This window comes from Oncorhynchus masou, chromosome 19 (assembly GCF_036934945.1).
Source record: "Oncorhynchus masou masou isolate Uvic2021 chromosome 19, UVic_Omas_1.1, whole genome shotgun sequence".
Lineage (NCBI taxonomy): Eukaryota > Metazoa > Chordata > Actinopteri > Salmoniformes > Salmonidae > Oncorhynchus > Oncorhynchus masou.
The window spans coordinates 41092402-41118358 of NC_088230.1; the positions used below are offsets into that span (position 1 = coordinate 41092402).

Genomic DNA, 25957 nt, shown 5'->3' on the forward strand with positions numbered 1-25957 from the left:
GGCCTGTACTGGTAACTACCCCCTCCAAGGTGCTTCTCTCCATTCCACCGGCCTGTACTGGTAACTACCCCCTCCAAGGTGCTTCTCTCCATTCCACCGGCCTGTACTGGTAACTACCCCCTCCAAGGTGGTTCTCTCCTTTCCACCGGCCTGTACTGGTAACTACCCCCTCCAAGGTGGTTCTCTCTCCATTCCACCGGCCTGTACTGGTAACTACCCCCTCCAAGGTGCTTCTCTCCTTTCCACCGGCCTGTACTGGTAACTACCCCCTCCAAGGTGCTTCTCTCCTTTCCACTGGCCTGTACTGGAAACTACCCCCTCCAAGGTGGTTCTCTCTCCTTTCCACCGGACTGTCCTGGTAACTACCCCCTCCAAGGTGCTTCTCTCCTTTCCACCGGCCTGTACTGGTAACTACCCCCTCCAAGGTGCTTCTCTCCTTTCCACCGGCCTGTACTGGAAACTACCCCCTCCAAGGTGGTTCTCTCCTTTCCACCGGCCTGTACTGGTAACTACCCCCTCCAAGGTGCTTCTCTCCATTCCACCGGCCTGTACTGGTAACTACCCCCTCCAAGGTGCTTCTCTCCTGGCTATCATACTGGTAATTCGGCCTCTGTTGCATTGCTGTTTTGATGGGCCCCACCATTTAATCACATTGAGGAAGTCACCACTCTCTCCTTGCTGTTGTTATGCTGGCCAGTTTTGTGAACTTCGTTGTGTTTATTTTGGGTCCTAGTGCTGGCTGGGTTCTAGTCTGTGGTTGGGTTCTGGCTTACTGCATACAACTGTGTGATTCAATCTAACTAACTAACTATCACACTGTGTGGATTGTTTGACTTTCAGCTGATTCCTCACCAACCTATGCATGGAGTTTTTCCAAAATGGCATCTACCACTTTCTGCCATTCTGGGGAAACTGCCGCCTCCAGAGACCGTTTCATCCCATGTGGGAGCTGCACCTATCCTACCCCCCCCCCCCCCCTTGAAGAAAAAAAGGAGCAAGGACACTTTAAGAGCAGCTACTGATCCTGCCACACAGTGGAGGTACTGAGGTATGACACACACCGTAAGCCCAGCACAAGGCAGTGGTCTGAAATGACTTTGGGTGATCCCACCCTGTTGACCAACAGTTTCACCCACCTGCTTCCAGAGGTTCCTGCTCCTTCATCCTCTACGCTTCCCGGAGGGGGGGTGGACTTCGATGAAGGATATCACAGGATTTCTTCCGTCCGTCCTACATCATCATCCTGCTGCTGACGTAGTGGGATCAAATGCCATCAAAAAGAGGGTCAGAGAAATGAAACAGGATTTTCTAGAGCTAATCAACACCCTGACCGGATCTGAGAAGTAGCCAGTTATCTCTGGCCCCGTGCCGCCACTGGGTCGCGGCTACAGCAGCCTCTTAGCACTTCATACCTGGCTTAAATACTATTGCCGCTCTGTTTGTAAAACTTTAATTCAAACTTTTTGGAAACAAAAGATGGTCTACAGGGATAATAGACCCAAACCATCTAGGAACCGACCCTCTCAGGTAATACCTCCCATCCTCTCTGTTGTCTATACTGCCAAAGGTTTTGTCAGTTGTCGTCTTGTACACATTCGTTTGAACTCCAATCTTATATCTGCTTTTGTTAGCTCTAAAGAGAAGGCCTCTGTGATCTGCTGACTCAGTGCTTTTAGTTCAAAGGTGAATTCCATAAACTGTCCCCCCCCTTAGAAGTCTGTCTATAACATTCCATCAAATCGTATTTGTCATATATAGTTGAAGTCGGAGGTTTACATACACCTTAGCCAAATATATTTCAACTCAGTATTTGACCATTCCTGACATTTAATATCCTAGTAAAAAGTCCCTGTCTCAGGTCAGTTAGGATCACCAATTTATTTTAAGAATGTGAAATGTCAGAATAATAGTAGAGAGATTGATTTATTTCAACTTTAATTTCTTTCATCACATTCCCAGTGGGTAAGAAGTTTACATACACTCAAATAGTATTTGGTAGTATTGCCTTTAAATTGTTTAACTTGAGTCAAACGTATTGGGTAGCCTTCCACAAGCGTCCCATAATAAATTAGGTGAATTCTGGCCCATTCCTCCTGACAGAGCTGGTGTAACTGAGTCAGGTTTGTAGGTCTCCTTGCTCGCACACACTTTTTCAGTTCTGCCCACAAATGTTCTATAGGATTGAGGTCATGGCTTTGTGATGGCCACTTCAATACCTTGACTTTGTTGTACTTAAGCCATTTTGCCACAACTTTGGAAGTATGTTTGGGGTCTTTGTCCATTTGGAAGAACCATTTGCAAATAAGTTTTAACTTCCTGACGGATGTCTTGAGATGTTGCTTCAATATATCCACATTTTCTTTCCTCATGAAGCCATCCATTTTGTTAAGTGCACCAGTGCCTCCTGCAGCGAAGCACCCGCACAACATTATGCTGCCACCCCCGTGCTTCACAGTTGGGATGGTGTTCTCCGGCTTGCAAGCCTCCCCCTTTTTCCTCCAAACATAACGATGGTCATTATGGCCAAACAGTTAGATTTTCTGTTTCATCAGACCAGAGGACATTTCTCCAAAAAAGTCAGATCTTTTTCCCCATGTGCAGTTGCAAATGGTAGTCTGCCTTTTTTATGGCGGTTTGGAGCAGTTGCTTCTTCCTTGCTGAGGGGCCTTTCAGGTTATGTCGATATAGGACTAATTTGACTGTGGATATAGATACTTTTGTACCCGTTTCCTCCAGCATCTTCACAAGGTCCTTTGCTGTTGTTCTGGGATTAATTTGCACATTTCACACCAAAGTACCTTCATCTCTAGGAGACAGAACGCGTCTCCTTCCTGAGCAGTATGACGACTGCGTGGTCCCATGGTGTTCATACTTGCGTACTATTGTTTGTACAGATGAATGTGGCACCTTCAGGTGTTTGGAAATTGCTCCCAAGGATGAACCAGATTTATGGAGATTTACAAATTATTTTCAGAGATATTGGCTGATGTTGCAGTATGATGGCTGCGTGGTCCTATGGTGTTTATACTGGCATACTATTGCTGGTACAGATCAGGTGCTTCTAAAGCCATGACATAATTTTCTGGAATTTATTTATTTGTTATTATTGTTATTGTTATTAATAATTTGTTAAAATCTGATAATAATAATAATAATAATGCAACGGACAAAAAATATTACTAGAAAATAGCATTTTGTTTGTTTCATCTTAGATTTTGAAATTATGCCAAAGCAAGACAAGCATTTGTGTAAGTTTATCGACAGCCTAGCATAGCACTATGCCTAGCTAGCAGCAGACAACCATGTCACAAAAATCAGAAAAGCAATTAAATTAAATCTTTTACCTTTGATGAGCTTCGGATGTTTTCACTCACGAGACTCCCAGTTAGATAGCAAATGTTCCTTTTTTCCAAAAATATTATTTTTGTAGCCGAAATAACTCTGTTAGTTCTTCACGCATGGCTGAGAATTCGACCGGAAATTGCGGCGAAAAATATTCCAAATTAGCTCCATAATATCGACAGAAACATGGCAAATGTTGTTTATAATCAATCCTCAAGGTGTTTTTCAAATATCTATTCGATAATATATCAACTGGGACAGCTGTATTTTCAGTAAGATCGGGAGGAAAAATAGCTTCCTCTGTCTACGCAAGAATTACTCTGAGAGCCCTCAGCCGGACACTTACGCAATGTAGTCGTTTACGCTCATTATTCAACATAAAGGCGTGAAACTACGTCAAAATGCTGTAGATACCTTGGGGAATACGTAGGAAAATGAATCTGGTTGATAGCCCATTCACTGCTCAATAGGGACGCATCAGAACGCAAATCTTTCAAAACATGAGTCACTTCCCGATTGGATTTTTCTCAGGCTTTCACCTGCAATATCAGTTCTGTTATACTCACAGACAATATTTTTACAGTTTTGGAAACTTTAGAGTGTATTTTATCCTAATCTGTCAATTATATGCATATTCTATCATCTTGTCCTGTCAAAATAGCCCACTTACTTTGGGAACATTATTTTTCCAAAAATGAAAATAGTGCCCCCTAGTTTCAAGAGGTTTTAAAGAAGAAAAGGGTCTCCTTCAGCACCTCGGTGTCTGCAGGAAGAAACGTTGTAGCAAAAGAGGGAGGAGCATTTGGGCTACTCACATTAGAAGGGAGATGAGGAAATGTTGGACGGGCAAGGAGGCGTGGCCGAGTCAAATACTAATCCCGATTTAATGAAGTGGTGATTAAAGAGCTCAGCTATGTGCTTCTTGTCAATAACAACCACATCCTCAACATTCAAGGAAATGGTCAGCTGTGAGGAGGAGGGTTTATTTCTAAAGGTCTTTAATTGTTCTCCAGAACTTCTTGGGGTTAGACCAACAGAGAGAGACCTGCTCCTTAAAGTAACTAACTTTGGCTGCCTGAACAAGAGCCAGTCATATGTATGCGTGGACTGAGCCTTTATGTAATTATTGATTCTGTAAGATTATGGTTGAACCAAGGACTGAACCTGAATTTAATTATCATTTTCTTTAAGGTGGCGTGTTTGTTAACAATACCACTGACAATATAAAAAAGAAGGTCCAAGCGTCTTCGACAGAGGGGTTCACGCTGATTCTATACCATTTTACAGAGGTCATGAAGGCTTGTTAAAGTAGTAGTCATTAAAGTTTTTTAGCTTCTATGACGAAACAGGACAGGTCATTTCACTTAGTAGCCAGAACAGGCTGTAACACAGGTCAAACAGGTTAATAATAAGGTCATTACGGAAAACACCAGACTGATACCTATCAGGATTATTTGTGAAGACAACATCGAGGAGAGTAGCCTTTTCTGGGTGTTTGGAGTCATACCTTGTGGGATTGGTAATAATCTGAGAAAGATTTAGAGAGTCCCATTGCTTTGGGACTTGGTCAGGTGGTTTAAGTCCCAGTTTAGGTCACTGAGCAGGATACATTCAGGTGTAAGGGGCCAACTTTGGAGGATTTGTCTTGCTGAAAAAAGGTTATAACCAGGAAGGTTAACATCAGTATTCAAAACACTCTTCCTTAACCACATCTCAGTAATGACCAACACACCTGGATTGGAGCTGGGAACCCAAACGTTCAATTGATCCATTTTAGGTAATACGCTTCTAGTGTTAACGTGCAGAAAACCCAGGCTTTTACGAGAGTAGAAATCAATGAAGCAGATATCAGAGCACAAGTCAGAATTGGGGCTACCAACAGTAGATGGGTCAGGGTGTACATGCACATATCCAGATATCATCAGCAGTAATAGAATCAAGGCACGGAAGAGGACAGGGAGAGATCTGCAGTGCTGATGTAATACATAAATATATAGACTGTAAAATAGAATACAGTATATACACATATGAGATGGGTAAATGGAAAATATGTAAACATTATTATTAAAGTGACTAGTTTTCCATTATTAGTGGCCAGTGACTTCAAGTCTATGTATATAGAGGCTGCTACCCTAATGTGCTAGTGATGGCTGTTTAACAGTCTGATGGGAGAGAAGCAGTTTTTCGGTCTCACGGTCCCAGCTTTGATGCACCTGTACTGACCTCGCCTTCTGGATGACAGCAGGGTGAACAGGCAGTGGCTCGGGTGGTTGTTGTCCTTGATGATCGTTTTGGTCTTCCTGTGACAGCAGGTGCTGTAGGTGTCCTGCAGGGAAGGTTGTTTGCCCCCGGTGATGCTTTGGGCAGACCGTATCACCCTCTGGTGAGCCCTGCTGTTGCGGGCAGTGCAGTTGCCGTACCAGTAGGTGATACAGCCCGACAGGTTGCTCTGAGTTGTGAATCTGTAAAAGTGTTTTGAGAGTTTTAGGTGCCAAGACAATTTTCTTCAGCCTCCTGAGGTTGAAGATGCAATGTTGCGCCTTCTTCACCACACTGTCTGTGTGGGTGGAACATTTCAGTTTGTCAGAAATGTATACGCCAAGGAACTTGAAGCTTATCCATCGAATCGGTCCCATTGATGTGAACAGGGGGTTTTCCCGAAGTCCACAGCTCCTTTGTTTTGTTGACGTTGGGCGAGATGTTATTTTCCTGGCACAACACTACAAGGGCCCTCACTTCCTCCCCGTAGGCTGTCTCGTCATTAATGGTAATCAGGCCTACTACTGTTGTGTCATCTGCAAACCAGTGAATTTACCACAGGTTGACTCCAATCAACTTGTAGAAACATATCAGGGATTATCAATGGGAACAGAATTTTCAGTTTCTCATAGCTATTAGTATAAATTGAAATAATCTTTCAACATGACTGGGATTGTTGCTTTCACAGAAACAGTGGAAACCCTATGGACATGACCAACTCTCTTTTTCAGCATGTTTAACCAATCACGGATAAGTAACCAACTAAGCCTGAATCTGTAGAGAGAAAAGCCTCTTAACTGCCTGCCGAAAGCTCTCTGTTCTGTTCTCCTCCTCATACATCACAGAACCATCCAATGAGAAGCTCGTATGAGACCTAAAGGAAGACTTTGGATAAATGAGATGTATGAAGAAGAAGAGGACAGGCCATGAAAAAGAAGCTGTAGCCATAGCTGTGAGAGAGAAGAGGGGAACAGAGACATTATGGCATCTGCAGTCTCCTTTACTCTACTCTATCCTCCATCCCCTCCTTTCCTCTCTGAGACAGAGACAGAGAGAGAGAGAGCTAAGAGGGGCCGAGAGAGAGAGAGCTGAAACCGAGAGAGAGCAAGAGAGAACGAAAGCTGAGAGAGAGCTGAGAGAGAGCGGGAGAGAGCTGAGAGAGAGTGAGAAAGAGCTAAGAGAGAGAGGGAGAGCTGAGAGAGAGCGAGAGAGAGCTGAGACAGAAAGAGCTGAGACAGAGAGCAGAGAGAGAGCTGAGACAGGGAGAGCCGAGACAGAGACAGAAAGAGCTGAGACAGAGACAGAATGAGCTGAGCGAGAGAGAGCTGAGCAAGAGAGAGCTGAGTGAGAGAGAGCTGAGCGAGATAGAGCTGAGATACAGAGAGCTGAGAGACAGAGAGCTGAGAGAGAGAGATCTGAGTCAGAGAGAGCTGAGACAGAAACAGCTGAGACAGAGAGAGAGAGAGCTGAGACAGAGAGAGAGAGAGCTGAGACAGCGAGAAACAGCTGAGACAGAGAGAGCTGAGACAGAGAGAGAGAGCTGAGACAAAGAGCAAGAGCTGAGAGAGTGAGAGCGAGAGAGCTGAGACAGAGAGAGAGAGAGCTGAGACAGAAACAGCTGAGACAGAGAGAGAGAGCTGAGACAGAGAGAGAGAGCTGAGACAGAAAGAGCTGAGACAGAGAGCAGAGAGAGAGAGCTGAGCGAGAGCTGAGAGAGAGCTGAGACAGGGAGAGCCGAGACAGAGACAGAAAGAGCTGAGACAGAGACAGAATGAGCTGAGCGAGAGAGAGCTGAGCAAGAGAGAGCTGAGTGAGAGAGAGCTGAGACAGAGAGAGCTGAGAGAGAGCTGAGCAGAGAGCTGAGAGAGAGAGCTGAGACAGAGAGAGAGAGCTGAGACAGAAACAGCTGAGAGAGCTGAGACAGAAACAGCTGAGACAGAGAGAGCTGAGACAGAGAGAGAGCTGAGACAGCTGAGCTGAGACAGAGAGAGAGAGCTGAGACAAAGAGCTGAGAGAGTGAGAGCGAGAGAGAGAGAGCTGAGACAGAGAGAGAGAGAGCTGAGACAGAAACGAGAGAGAGCTGAGACAGAGAGAGCTGAGACAGAAACAGCTGAGACAGAGAGAGAGCTGAGACAGAGAGAGAAAGCTGAGACAAAGAGCGAGAGCTGAGAGAGTGAGAGCGAGAGAGCTGAGACAGAGAGAGAGAGAGAGCTGAGACAGAAACAGCTGAGACAGACAGAGAGAGAGCTGAGAGAAAGAAGAGCTGAGAGAGTGAGAGCGAGAGAGCTGAGACAGAGAGAGAGAGAGCTGAGACAGAAACAGCTGGGACAGAGAGAGAGAGCTGAGACAGAGAGAGCTGAGACAAAGAGCGAGAGCTGAGACAGAGCGAGAGCGAGAGAGCTGAGACAGAGAGAGAGAGCTGAGACAGAGAGAGAGATAGCTGAGACAGAGAGCGAGAGCGAGAGAGCTGAGACAGAGAGAGAGCTGAGACAGAGAGAGAGCTGAGACAGAGAGAGGGAGATAGCTGAGACAGAGAGAGAGAGCTGAGACAAAGAGCGAGAGCTGAGACAGAGAGCGAGAGCGAGACAGAGAGAGATAGCTGAGACAGAGAGAGAGAGAGCTGAGACAAAGAGCGAGAGTGAGAGAGCTGAGACAGAGAGAGAGAGCTGAGACAGAGAGAGAGACTCATTATTGTGAAAAGTCTCATTACTGTGAGACTTTAAAACTCCATAAACACTGAGAACCAAGAAAAGCACAGTACAACAGTACAACAGCAAGCAGCTGACACTAATTGAGGCCATAAAAACAAACAACTTTGGCAAAATTGGGAGAAAAAAATCAAATCTAAACAAGGAATTAGCGATACAAAATGGTGACATATGGACAACCGATTTTAAAAAACTACAACACTGTTCAAATTGACACAAATGTAGAACAAAGCCAAATTCACGAGAAGTTTAATGGATTAGAAAAAGCTATAAAGGACCATCAAATCCACTAGACTCCCAATTACTGACCAGGGGCCTCATTTATAAACATTTATACAAAGAAGACCACTTTCTAAGCTTACTTTGGGATTCATAAAAAGCGAACTTGACGGGAGAATGTGTGGTCCTCCATGTTTTTATTTGTATTTATGTGTGAATGTGATGGGGCAGTAAGGCTCTGTTCCTCAACCCAATGGGGAGTAAGGCTCTGTTCCTCAACCCAATGGGGCAGTAAGGCTCTGTTCCTCAACCCAATGGGGCAGTAAGGCTCTGTTCTTCAACCCAATGGGGCAGTAAGGCTCTGTTCCTCAACCCAATGGGGCAGTAAGGCCCTGTTCCTCAACCCAATGAGCAGTAAGGCTCTGTTCTTCAACCCAATGGGGCAGTAAGGCTCTGTTCCTCAACCCAATGGGGAGTAAGGCCCTGTTCCTGAAGCCCAATGGGGCAGTAAGGCTCTGTTCCTCAACCCAGTGGGGCAGTAAGGCTCTGTTCCTCAACCCAATGGGGCAGTAAGGCTCTGTTCCTCAACCCAATGGGGCAGTAAGGCTCTGTTCCTCAACCCAATGGGGCAGTAAGGCTCTGTTCCTCAAGCCAATGGGGCAGTAAGGCTCTGTTCCTCAACCCAATGGGGGAGTAAGGCTCTGTTCCTTGAACCAATGGGGCAGTAAGGCTCTGTTCCTCAACCCAATGGGGCAGTAAGGCTCTGTTCCTCAACCCAATGGGGCAGTAAGGCTCTGTTCCTCAACCCAATGGGGCAGTAAGGCTCTGTTCCTTGAACCAATGGGGCAGTAAGGCTCTGTTCCTCAACCCAGTGGGGCAGTAAGGCTCTGTTCCTCAACCCAATGGGGGAGTAAGGCTCTGTTCCTCAACCCAATGGGGCAGTAAGGCTCTGTTCCTCAACCCAATGGGGCAGTAAGGCTCTGTTCCTCAAGCCAATGGGGCAGTAAGGCTCTGTTCCTCAACCCAATGGGGCAGTAAGGCTCTGTTCCTCAACCCAATGGGGCAGTAAGGCTCTGTTCCTCAACCCAATGGGGCAGGAAGGCTCTGTTCCTCAACCCAATTGGGGAGAACTCCAGAAAGGTAAAAGATGCCAGGGGGTGACAAGATAAACTGCTTTTATTTATTTTTTAAATACAATGGAATCAATAAAGTCTTTGAAATGCTATACTGTTATTAATCTCTACATTGTAATCAATAAAGTAATTCCAAAGAATGTACTTCTATTAACATAGATGTTCAGATCATTCCTGAGAGAGAAGGGGTGCAATATCTCCAGATGGGCGTGTGGTCCCCTTCCTCACCCATGTGGACAAGATGTTACTCCTTGTGGGGTCTTTGCCTTGAACGTAAGTATGAGAGTAATTACCCTACTGAAAGTATACTGACTAAAAGGCCAAACACAACTGTGTCGTTGTGTCCCTGTGAATTAGAATTTGAAGGGGAACATTTTGTTGGGGAACACTGAAATGCCCATCAAATCCTTTTCCCCAGTTTGCTGGGGAGTCGATTGTCTTTTCAAATACGGACAAAGATGTTAACATCTTGAGATTAGACATCGCAGTCAGTCTCCTCCAAAACACTGGTATGTTCAATTTCTAATTTAATATAATTGTGGATAAAAACAACATTTATATGGATCTTTCAAGGTTATCTTGGATCCAACTTCTGACTAGATGGCCACTAAAACACATGTATTTAAATCATTCTGCTTCAAGAAACCTATATTTTTCCCTTGTTCCCTGTTCGCTCTGAAAAATACATGTAAAGATGTATAGACTATTTGACATTATGTTTTGCTAGATGACCTGAGCCAACTGTGCCATTTCTGTGGCGAGGTGGACAATAATGAGGAAGACACTAAATGGGTAATTGCTTGTTCACTTCTAAAAAGGCACAATTTAACAGGTATGCATTTGTATAAGCAGTAGAATTTTAACATGAGCTACCAAAATAATTCAGAAGTATGCCAGGCCTTGCAGTCCCAAGATACAAGGGTTTCCCCAAAATCCTCCCCACACCTAATTTCCTTAATTTTGTGACTAGAGCCAAATACTTTCTGGCACATAGAGTCAAATACTTTCTATAGAACAGATAGGCAATCAAAATGAATAATTGATATATGTGTGTTATATTAAACATAGAGGAGGGAGTCAAATGTAGGCAAGCAATAATCATTTCAGAACAAGTCGAATAAGACATGGGAGAGATGACAAATTAAGTCAGAGAGGTTTATTGATAGAGTAATACACTTGAAACAAATAGCCAACCCAAAAACTGAAGACATTAATAGCGCTCCACGCGATCAAACCGACATAAAAAATTTAATGAAATGCAGCCTAACGTGTTCAGAATTCCCAAATAGCAAGCAAGTCGCAGCAATGAAGAATTGAGTGCATGTGCATTTACGCCAAGGAAGGGGGGATTCTGGCAGGGGGAAGCTTTTCGGCACAACACCGGCAAGGAACACTAGCTAGTTAATGTTAGCTGTCTGACTTAATTAACAAGCTAATTTTCACAACATAAACTCAATTATTTGATCAGATGAGTTTGCTATTGTTGCTCAACATTTCTCTGGCTAGCTATCAGAGAATTCGATCCAGCGAGCAAGATACTTAACAATGCTAATAATTGCTCCACCACACTGTCTCTCTCACCTCAAACTTTCCAAATGCCAGTTTTTCGGTGACAGCTCCAAAAGTACGCTTCATCATCACCTCCGTGGTCAGGCTTCTCACCCCGTCTCCGTGGTCAGGCTTCTCACCTTCTCACCCCGTCTCCGTGGTCAGGCTTCTCACCTTCTCACCCCGTCTCCGTGGTCAGGCTTCTCACCTTCTCACCCAGTCTCCGTGGTCAGGCTTCTCACCTTCTCACCCCGTCTCCGTGGTCAGGCTTCTCACCTTCTCACCCCGTCTCCGTGGTCAGGCTTCTCACCTTCTCACCCAGTCTCCGTGGTCAGGCTTCTCACCTTCTCACCCCGTCTCCGTGGTCAGGCTTCTCACCTTCTCACCCCGTCTCCGTGGTCAGGCTTCTCACCTTCTCACCCAGTCTCCGTGGTCAGGCTTCTCACCTTCTCACCCGTCTCCGTGGTCAGGCTTCTCACCTTCTCACCCCGTCTCCGTGGTCAGGCTTCTCACCTTCTCACCCCGTCTCCGTGGTCAGGCTTCTCACCTTCTCACCCTATCTCCGTGGTCAGGCTTCTCACCTTCTCACCCAGTCTCCGTGGTCAGGCTTCTCACCTTCTCACCCCGTCTCCATGGTCAGGCTTCTCACCTTCTCACCCCGTCTCCATGGTCAGGCTTCTCACCTTCTCACCCCGTCTCCTGTGGTCAGACTCCTCACCTTCTCAAACAGTCTCCGTGGTCAGGCTTCTCACCTTCTCACCCCATCTCCGTGGTCAGGCCTCACACCTTCTCACCCCGTCTCCGTGGTCAGGCTTCTCACCTTCTCAAACAGTCTCCGTGGTCAGGCTTCTCACCTTCTCACCCAGTCTCCGTGGTCAGGCTTCTCACCTTCTCACCCCGTCTCCGTGGTCAGGCTTCTCACCTTCTCACCCAGTCTCCGTGGTCAGGCTTCTCACCTTCTCACCCGTCTCCGTGGTCAGGCTTCTCACCTTCTCACCCAGTCTCCGTGGTCAGGCTTCTCACCTTCTCACCCAGTCTCCGTGGTCAGGCTTCACCGTGGTCTCACCCAGTCTCCGTGGTCAGGCTTCTCACCTTCTCACCCCATCTCCGTGGTCAGGCTTCACCTTCTCACCCGTTCGTGGTCAGGCTTCTCACCTTCTCACAGTCTCACCCCTCCGTGGTCAGGCTTCACCTTCCGTCTCCGTGGTCAGGCTTCTCACCTTCTCACCCCGTCTCCGTGGTCAGGCTTCTCACCTTCTCACCCAGTCTCCGTGGTCAGGCTTCTCACCTTCTCACCCGTCTCCGTGGTCAGGCTTCTCACCTTCTCACCCAGTCTCCGTGGTCAGGCTTCTCACCTTCTCACCCAGTCTCCGTGGTCAGGCTTCTCACCTTCTCACTCCGTCTCCGTGGTCAGGCTTCTCACCTTCTCACTCCGTCTCCGTGGTCAGGCGTCTTGGGTCAGGCTTCTCACCTTCTCACTCCGTCTCCGTGGTCAGGCTTCTCACCTTCTCACTCCGTCTCCGTGGTCAGGCTCCTCACCTTCTCACCTTCTCACCCAGTCTCCGTGGTCAGGCTTCTCACCTTCTCACCCCGTCTCCGTGGTCAGGCTTCTCACCTTCTCACCCAGTCTCCGTGGTCAGGCTTCTCACCTTCTCACTCCGTCTCCGTGGTCAGGCTTCTCACCTTCTCACCCCGTCTCTGTGGTCAGACTCCTCACCTTCTCACCCCGTCTCTGTGGTCAGACTCCTCACCTTCTCAAACAGTCTCCGTGGTCAGGCTTCTCACCTTCTCACTCCGTCTCCGTGGTCAGGCTTCTCACCTTCTCACCCCGTCTCCGTGGTCAGGCTTCTCACCTTCTCACTCCGTCTCCGTGGTCAGGCTTCTCACCTTCTCACTCCGTCTCCGTGGTCAGGCTTCTCACCTTCTCACCCCGTCTCCGTGGTCAGGCTTCTCACCTTCTCACCCCGTCTCCGTGGTCAGGCTTCTCACCTTCTCACCCCGTCTCCGTGGTCAGGCTTCTCACGTGTTACTTCTATTTTATCGTACAGCGCTGCTGTAACTGACAAGCTGCCTTACCAGAGTGCATGCTGTAACTAGTAAACTATTACTACTAGTAAACTAGAGACCTATTCAGTCTGTCTACAAACAGGCTCTCAAAGTGCTTGATAGGAAGCCCAATAGCCATCATCATTGTCACATCCTTAGAAAGCATGAGCTCTTGAGTTGGGAAAATCTTGTGCAATACACCGACGCATGTCTTGTATTCAAGATCCTTAATGGCCTGGCTCCCCCTCCGCTCAATATTTTTGTTAAACAGAAAACCCAGACATATGGCAGCAGATCCACAAGGTCTGCCATGAGAGGTGACTGTATAGTTCCCCTAAGGAAAAGCACCTTTAGTAAATCTGCATTCTCTGTGAGAGCTTCCCATGTCTGGAATACACTGCCATCAGACACACATAACTGCACCACATATCACACTTTCACAAAATGCTTGAAGACATGGCTAAAGGTCAATCAGATTTGTGAACATGGTCCCTAGCTGTGTGTTGCCGCTTTCCATGTTGTCTGTTGTCTGTAGCTTGTGAGGTGTGGAAACACTTTGTTGCTTTTATGAATTTTGTCTTGCTGCTTTTTGCTCTATGTTGCTCTGTCTGTATGCTACGTCTTGCGTGTCCTATGTTGCTATTGTCTATATTGTAATTGTTTTTAATAACCTGCCCAGGGACTGCGGTTGAAAATTAGCCAGCTGGCTAAAACCGGCACTTTTACTGAAACGTTGATTAATGTGCACTGTCCCTGTAAAAATAAAAATAAACTCAAACTCAAACTCAAACTGGTAGTCTCTTCTTTCTTCAGTCACATGCTGCATTCTGTTGTTATGACTGGCTGATGACTGGCTGATGACTGGCTGTACCAGCAGTGATCCAAACCCCCCTCCCCAAACTTTTGGAATCGGATCTACACAATCACTTAGATCACCTATTTTGGATTCAAAACGGTGAATTGCGCCGAAAGGTGACTAGTTTGCATCCTTTCTCTTTGCATTTACAGAACTGCATTTTTGAGGACACGGCCGCTGGAGGGTTGTGACGCACGCGGTGCAGTGGAGACGTCAGGGCTGGGCGCCAATGGGCCCCATCACTAATCTCCCTGCGGGACTCCCAATCACTCATCTCCTGCGGGACTCCCAATCTCCCTGCATCTCCCAATCACTCAGCTCCCTGCGGGACTCCCAATCACTCAGCTCCCTGCGGGACTCCCAATCACTCAGCTCCCTGCGGGACTCCCAATCACCTCAGCTCCCTGCGGGACTCCCAATCAGCTCCCTGCGGGACTCCCAATCACTCAGCTCCCTGCGGACTCCCAATCACTCAGCTCCCTGCGGGACTCCCAATCACTCAGCTCCCTGCGGGACTCCCAATCACCAGCTCCCCGGGACTCCCAATCACTCAGCTCCCTGCGGACTCCCAATCACTCAGGCGGGACTCCCAATCACTCAGCTCCCTGCGGGAATCACTCAGCTCCCTGCGGGACTCCCAATCACTCAGCTCCCTGCGGGACTCCCAATCACTCAGCTCCCTGCGGGACTCCCAATCACTCAGCTCCCTGCGGGAGCTCCCTGCGGGACTCCCAATCACTCAGCTCCCTGCGGGACTCCCAATCACTCAGCTCCCTGCGGGACTCCCAATCACTCAGCTCCCTGCGGGACTCCCAATCACTCAGCTCCCTACGGGACTCCCAATCACTCAGCTCTCTACGGGACTCCCCATCACTCAGCTCCCATTGGGACTTGTTGGCTGCTTCTCCTTCACTCTGCGGTCCAACTCATCCCAAACCATCTCAATTTGGGGTTGTGGAGGCCAAGTGATCTGCACTCCATCACTCTCCTTCTTGGTCAAATAGCCCTTACACAGTCTGGAGGTGTGTTTTGGGTGATTGTGCTGTTGAAAAACAGTGTCACCAGCAAAGCACCCCCACACCATCACACCTCCTCCTCTCCAATTTGGACTACAGACCAAAGGACACATTTCCAACAGGGATTGTCCATTGCTTGTGTTTCTTGGCAAAAGGAAGTCTCTTCTTATTATTGGTGTCTTTAGTAGTGGTTTCTTCGCAGCAATTCAACCATTGAAGGCATGATTCACACAGTCTCCTCTGAACAGTTGATGTTGAGATGTGTCTATTACTTGAACTCTGTGAAGTATTTATTTGGGATGACATTTCTGAGGCTGGTAACTCTAATGAACTTATCCTCTGTAGCGGAGGTAACTCTGGGTCTTCCATTCCTGTGGTGGTCCACATGAAAGCCAGTTTCATCATAGCGCTTGATGGTTTTTGCGACTGCACTTGAAGAAACGTTCAAAGTTCTTGAAATGTTCCGTATTGACTGACCTTCATGTCTTAAGGTAATGATGGACTGTCGTTTCTCTTTGCTTATTTGAGCTGTTCTTGCAATAATATGGACTTGGTCTTTTACCAAATAGGGCTATATTCTGTATACCACCCCTACCTTGTCACAACAAAACTTAGTGTCAAACGCATTAAGAAGAAAATCAATTCCACAAATTAACTTAAAACTTGTTAGGGATAGGGGGCAATATTCAGAATTTTGGATGACTGAGGTGTCCAAAGTAAACTGCCTGTTACTCAGGCCCAGAAACTAGGATATGAATATGCATTGCAGTATTGGATAGAAAACACTCTAAAGTTTCTAAAACTGTTAAAATTATGTGAGTATAACAGAACTGATTTGGCAGGTTCATTGTATTCCTGGGACTCTTGTGGTTGCGATCAGAGGAAGATCGTCAAAGGTAAGTGACTTATTTTATTGCTATATGGGATTTTGTGACCCCTGTGCTTGTTTGGATAATATGCTGTTGTGGGCACTGACCTCAGATAATCGAACGCTGTGCTTTCGCCTTTTTGAAATCCGGCGGTTCGATTACCAAGATTCTAAGCTAAAGATTCATGTATGACACCTGTATTATCATGAAGGTTTAATATTATGTTTTCTATATTTTGAATTTGGCGCTCTGCAATTTCACTGGATGTTGTCGAGGTGGGTCACTAGCGGGACCCCTGCGCCAGAAAGGTGTTAACTTCTTGAGGTATAGGGGGCAGCATTTTCACTTTTGGATAAATAGCATGCACAATTTCAACTATAAGATATGCATATTATTCGTAGATTTGGATAGAAAACACTCTGAAGTTTCTAAAACTGTTTGAATCATGTCTGTGAGTCTAACAGAACTTATGTAGCAGGCAAAACCCCGAGGACTAACCATTCAGATGTTTTTTGGAAGTCTCTGTCTGTTCAGTGTGTTCTCATTGGGAAACGGTATTTCTTAGGCACTTGTTTGCAGTTCCTACCGCTTCCACTGGAAGTCACCAGTCTTTGGAATTTGGTTGAGGTTATTCCTTTGTGCAATGAAGAAATACGGCCATCTAGGAACTGGGTAACACTCTTGAGAGTTGCGCAAGACTTGAAAAGGTAAGGCTGGTTTTTTGTCTTCCTGTATTGAACACAGATAGACCCGTCTTCAATTTGATCGATTATTAACGTTTAAAAATACCTGAAGTTGTATTACAAAAGTATTTTGAAATGTTTTGGCAAAGTTTACAGGTATATTACAGGAGATATTTTGTAGTAACGTTGCGCAAATTGGAAGCTGTTTTTTTTTAATCAAACGCACCAAATAAATGGACATTTTGGATATATATGGATGGAATTAATCAAACAAAAGGACCAATTGTGATGTTTATGGGACATATTGGAGTGCCAACAAAAGAAGCTCGTCAAAGGTAATGTATGTTTTATATTTTATTTCTGCGTTTTGTGTAGCGCCTGCAGGGTTGAAATATGCTACTCTCTTTTTTTACTGTTGTGCTATCATCAGATAATAGATTCTTATGCTTTTGGTCAAGTGGGACGCTAGCGAGGTTAGGAAAGCACACCTGTTAACTGAAATGCATTCCAGATGACTACTTCATGAAGCTGGTTGAGAGAATGCCAAGAGTGTGCAAAGCTGTCATCAAGGCAAAGGTTGGCTATTTATAGAATCTCAAAAACAAAATATATTTTATATTTTAAAACTTATTTCATAGTGTTGATGTCTTCACTATTACTCTAAAATGTAGAAAATAATCAAAATAATGGAAAACCCTTTAATGAGTAGGTGTTCTAAACTGATCAGCTGGACAACTGATTCAGTGAATGAACAGTGAATGAACTGAGAGAGAAAGCACACAGGGCATTCTACGCCATTAAAAAACCCAATTCAAATTCAAATGCAAATTCGGCTAAAACTAATTGAATGTGTATTTGAACCAATTGTACTTTATGGCAGCGAGGTGTGGAGTCCACTTGCAAAACAAGATTTCACCAAATAGGAAACACACCCCATTGAAACCCTGCATGCAGAGTTCTGTAAGATTATCCTACATGTCCAGAAGAAAACTACAAACAATGCATGCAGGGCAGAATTAAGCCAATATCCACTAATAATAAAAACTCAAAAAAGAGCAATTAAGTTTTGGAAACATCTAAAATACAGTGACCCCCTCTCATATCATTGCCAAGCCCTGCAATGTCAAGAGCTGAGCAAAGAAAAGAGTCCCCTCATCCAGCTGGTCCTGACACACTGAAGCCTCAGTCCCCTCATCCAGCTGGTCCTGAGTTCACTAACCTGTTCTCCTAACACACTGAAGCCTCAGTCCCCTCATCCAGCTGGTCCTGAGTTCACTAACCTGTTCTCCTAACACACTGAAGCCTGGGGCTGAGTTCAGTTCACTAACCTGTTCTACTAACACACTCAGTCCCCTCATCCAGCTGGTCCTGGGGCTGAGTTCACTAACCTGTTCTACTAACACACTGAAGTTCTACTAACACACTGAAGCCTCAGTCCCCTCATCCAGCTGGTCCTGGGGCAGAGTTCACTAACCTGTTCTACTAACACACTGAAGCCTCAGTCCCCTCATCCAGCTGGTCCTGGGGCAGAGTTCACTAACCTGTTCTACTAACACACTGAAGCCTCAGTCCCCTCATCCAGCTGGTCCTGGGGCAGAGTTCACAAACCTGTTCTACTAACACACTGAAGCCTCAGTCCCCTCATCCAGCTGGTCCTGGGGCTGAGTTCACTAACCTGTTCTACTAACACACTGAAGCCTCAGGACCAGAACATCCAATCAATCAGAATTAATCAAATTACAAAACTATTTGACCATGGTTACTGATCAGGAAAAACCATGGTTACTGATGCACAACAAAACCTTAGGAAAAAAACCACTTGCACAACAGGACAACGTTTAACCACTGCACCACTGCACAACAGGAAAACCTGGCTCCCAGTGAGAACAGCCTTGCCATTGAGAAGGGTAGACACAGGAAAACCTGGCTCCCTGTAGAGGAAAGGCTGTGCAACCACTATACCACTTCACAACAGGAAAACCTGGCTCCCTGTAGAGGAAAGGCTGTGTTTAACCACTGCACCACTGCACAACAGGAAAACCTATAGGGGAAAGGGCTGCACCACAGCAGACAAAACACTTAGAGTGTCATTTCCTGACAAAATGTCAAAAATATAAAGCAATTAGAGATGGTCATTTCCCCAAATTTGAAACCCTTATTCAAGATTTTCCATGAGGACAGGCTACCCGTCCTGATGAGGACAGGCTACCCGTCCTGTTGGGGGAGGAGTCAGAGAGCTGTGGGTTTGCAGCGCACTACATTGCTACCTGACATAAGATGAGGGACAGTTTCTGACAGACCAATCAACCTGCACATGTCCTCTACTGTATGCTTATTGTTATTGTTCAATGTATGGTTATTTTGACCCTTGGTTATTGCTCTTACTGTTGTCCCATTGACAATTTTGATTATTATTAATTTAATTATGTTAATATTGTAAATCTCCAAGATAAGCTTTGGCAAAATGCACATTGTTAAAATCATGCCAATAAAGCAAATTGAATTGAGACAGAGAGAGCTGAATGAAGAGAGATCTGAATGAAGAGAGAGAAAGCTGAATGAAGAGAGAGAAATCTGAATGAAGAGAGAGAAAGCTGAATGAAGAGAGAGAAAGGAAGGTGACTGAAGAGAGAAGGAGAGGTGAATGAAGAGAGAGAGAGAGAGAGAGAGCTGACTGAAGAGAGAGAGAGATTGACTGTAGATAGAGTGAGAGAGCTGAATGAAGAGAGAGAGAGAGAGAGAGAGAGAGAGACTGAAAGAAGAGAGAGAGAGAGCTGACTGAAGAGAGAGAGAGAGCTGAATGAAGAGAGAGAAAGCTGAATGAAGAGAGAGAGAAGGAGAGGTGACTGAAAGAGAGAAGAGGGAGAGAGAGCTGACTGAAGAAGAGAGAGAGCTGACTGTAGATAGAGTGAGAGAGCTGAATGAGAGAGAGAGAGAGCTGATGAGAGAGAGAGAGAGCTGAAAGAAGAGAGAGAGAGAGCTGAATGAAGAGAGAGAGAGAGCTGAATGAGAGAGAGCGAGAGAGCAGAATGAAGAGAGAGAGAGAGCTGAATGAGAGAGAGAGAGTTGAATGAAGAGAGAGAGAGCTGAATGAAGAGAGAGAGAGAGCTGAATGAAGAGAGAGAGAGCTGAATGAAGAGAGAGAGAGCTGAATGAAGAGAGAGAGAGAGCTGAATGAGAGAGAGAGAGAGAGCTGAATGAGAGAGAGAGAGAGCTGAATGAAGAGAGAGAGAGAGCTGAATGAAGAGAGAGAGAGAGAGCTGAATGAAGAGAGAGAGAGCTGAATGAAGAGAGAGAGAGCTGAATGAAGAGAGAGAGAGAGCTGAATGAAGAGAGAGAGAGCTGAATGAAGAGAGAGAGAGAGAGAATGAGAGAGAGAGAGAGAGCTGAATGAAGAGAGAGAGAGAGCTGAATGAAGAGAGAGAGAGCTGAATGAAGAGAGAGAGAGAGCTGAATGAAGAGAGAGAGAGCTGAATGAAGAGAGAGAGAGCTGAATGAAGAGAGAGAGAGAGCTGAAATGAAGAGAGAGAGAGAGCTGAATGAAGAGAGAGAGAGAGAGAGCTGAATGAAGAGAGAGAGAGAGAGAGCTGAATGAAGAGAGAGAGAGAGAGCTGAATGAGAGAGAGAGAGAGAGAGCTGAATGAAGAGAGAGAGCTGAATGAAGAGAGAGAGCTGAATGAAGAGAGAGAGCTGAATGAAGAGAGAGAGCTGAATGAAGAGAGAGAGCGAGCGAGCCAAGACAGAAAGAGCTGACTCAACAGAGCACTCTGTATTGACTGTTCTGTTTTTGCAAACAGGTAGAAAAACAGCATCACCTCGCTCTGGTCCATTTCTTCATCTCCCTCTCTCCTACCATCTCATTTATTCTCTCTCCATCCATCCTTCAATCTTGGTCACAAAATCTTAGCAAAACAGCACTGGAAAGCACACAGACACACAAAGTAATTGTTCTTACCGTTCTTAGCGGGAGCACCAACGGCTACAGGGAGAACCTCTATTCAGCTGGCTAACTCACAGACATCTGGAGAGAAGGGAGAAGAGAGAGAAGAAGGAGAGAATTGTTACATACAGAAAACCTCCTATTTGACAAATTGGGAAAATTAAACAGAAACACAGAATAAACTAAACTGTTATTTGGCACTCAAAATATAATTGTTTATTTATTTAACCAGGCAAGTCAGTTAAGAACAAATTCTTATTTACAATGACGGCCTAGGAACAGTGGGTTAACTGCCTGTTCAGGGGCAGAACAGGTTTTCACCTTGTCAGCTCGGGGGATCCAATCTTGCAACCAAACCCGGACGACGCTGGGCCTATTGTGTGTCGGCCTATAAGATCAATCACGACCGGTTGTCATACAGCCTGGAATCGAACCAGCTACTCTCGTCTGAGTGTACCGATTAATCGTAATGGAGGATTATTTACATTTTCATACCAATCGGTAATCTGTATTTTTGGACACCGATTTTGTCGATTATAAAAATTTAAAAATAAACGTTTTTTTACACCTTTATGTAATCTTTATTTAACCTAACTAACTATTTAACCAGGCAAGTCAGTTAAGAACACATTCTTATTTTCAATGACGGCCTAGGAACAGTGGGTTAACTGGCCTGGGAACAGTGGGTTAACTGGCCTGGGAACAGTGGATTAACTGGCCTAGGAACAGTGGGTTAACTGGCCTAGGAACAGTGGGTTAACTGGCCTAGGAACAGTGGGTTAACTGGCGTAGAAACAGTGGGTTAACTGGCCTGGGAACAGTGGGTTAACTGGCGTAGAAACAGTGGGTTAACTGGCCTGGGAACAGTGGGTTAACTGGCCTAGGAACAGTGGGTTAACTGGCCTAGGAACAGTGGGTTAACTGGCCTGGGAACAGTGGGTTAACTGGCCTAGGAACAGTGGGTTAACTGGCCTGGGAACAGTGGGTTAACTGGCCTAGGAACAGTGGGTTAACTGGCTGGCCTAGGAACAGTGGGTTAACTGGCCTAGGAACAGTGGGTTAACTGGCCTGGGAACAGTGGATTAACTGGCCTAGGAACAGTGGGTTAACTGGCCTAGGAACAGTGGGTTAACTGGCCTAGGAACAGTGGGTTAACTGGTCTAGGAACAGTGGGTTAACTGGCCTAGGAACAGTGGGTTAACTGGCCTAGGAACAGTGGGTTAACTGGCCTAGGAACAGTGGGTTAACTGGCCTGGGAACAGTGGGTTAACTGGCCTAGGAACAGTGGGTTAACTGGCCTAGGAACAGTGGGTTAACTGGCCTAGGAACAGTGGGTTAACTGGCCTGGGAACAGTGGGTTAACTGGCCTAGGAACAGTGGGTTAACTGGCCTGGGAACAGTGGGTTAACTGGCCTAGGAACAGTGGGTTAACTGGCTGGCCTAGGAACAGTGGGTTAACTGGCCTAGGAACAGTGGATTAACTGGCCTAGGAACAGTGGGTTAACTGGCCTAGGAACAGTGGGTTAACTGGCCTAGGAACAGTGGGTTAACTGGTCTAGGAACAGTGGGTTAACTGGCCTAGGAACAGTGGGTTAACTGGCCTAGGAACAGTGGGTTAACTGGCCTCGAAACAGTGGGTTAACTGGCCTGGGAACAGTGGGTTAACTGGCCTAGGAACAGTGGGTTAACTGGCTGGCCTAGGAACAGTGGGTTAACTGGCCTAGGAACAGTGGGTTAACTGGCCTGGGAACAGTGGATTAACTGGCCTAGGAACAGTGGGTTAACTGGCCTAGGAACAGTGGGTTAACTGGCCTAGGAACGGTGGGTTAACTGGCCTAGGAACAGTGGGTTAACTGGCCTAGGAACAGTGGGTTAACTGGCCTAGGAACGGTGGGTTAACTGGCCTAGGAACAGTGGGTTAACTGGCCTGGGAACAGTGGGTTAACTGGCCTAGGAACAGTGGGTTAACTGGCCTGGGAACAGTGGATTAACTGGCCTAGGAACAGTGGGTTAACTGGCCTAGGAACAGTGGGTTAACTGGCCTAGGAACAGTGGGTTAACTGGCCTGGGAACAGTGGGTTAACTGGCCTAGGAACAGTGGGTTAACTGGCCTAGGAACAGTGGATTAACTGGCCTAGGAACAGTGGGTTAACTGGCCTGGGAACAGTGGGTTAACTGGCCTAGGAACAGTGGGTTAACTGGCCTGGGAACAGTGGGTTAACTGCCTGTTCAGGGGCAGAACGACTGATTTGTACCTTGTCAGCTCGGGGGATCCAATCTTGCACCCTTACAGTTAACTAGTCCAACGCAATAACCACCTGCCTCTCTCTCGTTGTACTCCACAAGGAGACTGCCTGTTACGCAGTAAGCCAAGTTAAGTTGCTAGCTAGCATTAAACCTATCTTGTAAAAATCAATCATAATCACTAGTTAACTACACATGGTTGATGATATTACTAGATATTATCTAGCGTGTCCTGCGTTTCATATAATCTGACTGAGCATACAAGTATCTAAGTATCTGACTGAGCGATGGTAGGCAGAAGCAGGCGTGTAAACATTCATTCAAACAGCACTTTTGTGCGTTTTGCCAGCAGCTTTTCATTGTGCATCAACGATTGCGCTGTTTATGACTTCAAGTCTATCAACTCCTGAGATGAGGTTGGTGTAACAGAAGTGAAATGGCTAGCTAGTTATCGCGCGTTAATAGCGTTTCAAACGTCACTCGCTCTGAGACCTGGAGTGGTTGTTCCCCTTGCTCTGCATGGGTAACGCTGCTTCGATGGTGGCTGTTGTCATTGTGTTGCTGGTTCGAGCCCAGGGAGGAACGAGGAGAGGGACGGAAGCTATACTGTTACACTGGCAATACTAAAGTGCCTATAAGAACATCCAATAGTCAAAGGTTAATGAAATACCAATGGTTTTGAGAGAAATAGTCCTATAATTCCTATAATAACTACAACCTAAATCTTCATATCTGGGAATATTGAAGACTCATGTTAAAAGGAACCACCAGCTTTCATATGTTCTCATGTTCTGAGCAAGGAACTTAAACGTTAGCTTTCTTACATGGCACATATTGCACTTTTACTTTCTTCTCCAACACTTTGTTTTTGCATTATTTAAACCAAATTGAACATGTTTCATTATTTATTTGAGGCTAAATTGCTTTTAATGATGTAATATATTAAGTTAAAATAAGCGTTCATTCAGTATTCTTGTAATTGTCATTAATACAAAAAAAAGTTACATTTTTTATTTATTTTTTATAAAAAGAATCGGCTGATTAATTGGTATCGGCTTTTTTGGTCCTCCAATAAATCGGCGTTGAGAAAACATAATCGGTCGACCTCTATTCTGGATAACATAGAAACAGCCTAAACATCTCTGCTAGGGTGAGTAAAATGGTAGGAGTGAGCTGTTCTCTCATTTGTGTCTGGAATTAGCCAGCGTTAGCCAGAGAGAGAGACACACACAGACAGAGAGAGGGACAGACAGACAGAGAGAGAGAGACCGAGAGAGAGAGAGAGAGTGAGCAGCGAGGACCTTGTAAATAAGCATTTTACGGTAAGGTCTACAACTGTTGTATTAAGCGCATGTGAAAAATACAATTTCATTTGAAAATGAAGCCCGCACATATGCCCAGGCTGTGAGCAGAGCAACAGTCCCAACCTCCACTAATACACCAGTCCAAGCCCCATCCTGAGACAGTCCCAACCCCCACTAATACACCCGTCAAAGCCCCATCCTGAGACAGTCCCAACCCCCACTAATGCACCCGTCAAAGCCCCATCCTGAGACAGTCCCAACCCCCACTAATACACCCGTCTAAGCACCATCTTGCAACCTAAGAGGTATGTATCAGATGCTCAACATGCTCTGCTCACACCTACTGAAATGGTCCAAGACTAAACCACACGAAAACACTAGACACTATGGAACACGAAAAAAACGTACTCTCGCATCCTGGAATATACAAGGCCTGAGGTCATCTGCCTTTGGCCTAAAGAGCAGGAACCTGGACTTCAAAGAAATCAGAAATACAGACATTGTCATCCTACAAGAACCATGGTATAGAGGAGATGGACCCCCACTAATGCACCCTAGGTTACAAAGCCCCAGCTGGACAGTCCCATCCACCACTAATACCAGGTGGGTGGTATAAGAGGAGATGGACCCACTGGTTGTCCTCCAGGTTACAGAGAAATGGTCCAAGACCCATCCACACAAAACCAGGTGGGTGGTATAGCATCCTGGAATGGACCCAGAGGTCATGTCCTTTGGTTACAGAGAGCTGGACTTCAAAGAAATCCCATCCACATTGTCATCTTACCAGAAACATGGTATAGAGGAGATGGACCCACTGGTTGCACTCTAGGTTACAGAGAGCTGGTAGTCCCATCCACCACACTACCAGGTGGGTGGTATAGAGGAGATGGACCCACTGGTTGCCCTCTAGGTTACAGAGAGCTGGTAGTCCCATCCACCAAACTAACAGGTGTGGTAGTTGTGTGGTGTGGAAACAGGGAAGCGACTCAGGGAGTATGCTAATTTGGTATAGAGCAGACCTAACCCACTATATGAAATTTGTCAAAACAGGAATGTTTTACATCTGGCTAGAAATGAATAAGGAAATGATTGGCCACTTGGCCAAACTGAGAAATCGGGGGAGAAGGGCCTTGGTCAGGGAGGTGACCAAGAACCCGATGGTCACTCTAACAGAGCTCCAGAGTTCCTCTGTAGAGATAGGAGAACCTTACAGAGGGACAACCATCTATGCAGCACTCCACCGACCAGGTCTTTATGGTAGAGAGGCCAGACGGAAGACACTCCTCAGTAATATACATGACAGCCCGCTTGGAGTTTGCCAAAAGGCACCTAAAGGACTCAGATCATGAGAAACAGGATTCTCTGGTCTGATGAAACCAGACCAAGCGTCACATCTGGAGGAAACCTGGCACCATCCATACGGTTAAGCATGGTGGTGGCAGCATCATGCTGTGGGGATGTTTTTCAGCGGCAGGGACTGGGAGACCAGTCAGGATCGAGGGAAAGATGAACAGAGCAAAGTACAGAGAGATCCTTGATGAAAGTCCTGAGTGCTCTGGAGCAGGTTCTCTGATTGGGGCGTAGGTTCACCTTCCAACAACTCAACAACCTTAAGCACACAGCCAAGACAACGCAGGATTGGCTTCGGGACAAGTCTCTGAATGTCCTTGAGCAGCCCCAGCCAGAGCCCAGACTTGAATCCGATCGAACACCTCTGGAGAGACCTGAAATTAGCTGTGAAGAGAAGCCCCCCCATCCAACCCGACAGAGCATGAGAGGATCTGCAGAGT

General features: G+C 46.1%; 1 long non-coding RNA gene across 1 annotated transcript in view; it reads right to left on the minus strand.

The window, feature by feature from the left end:
* Nucleotides 1-1142: 1142 nt before the first annotated feature.
* The window catches only part of LOC135505613 (uncharacterized), a 40094-nt gene continuing 15279 nt past the window's right edge, over nt 1143-25957 (minus strand). The window contains exons 2-3 of the long non-coding RNA XR_010450302.1: nt 20635-20700; nt 1143-1246 (exon numbers count right to left, since the gene is read on the minus strand). This is a non-coding gene — a long non-coding RNA (uncharacterized LOC135505613). The remainder of the gene's footprint in view (nt 1247-20634; nt 20701-25957) is intronic.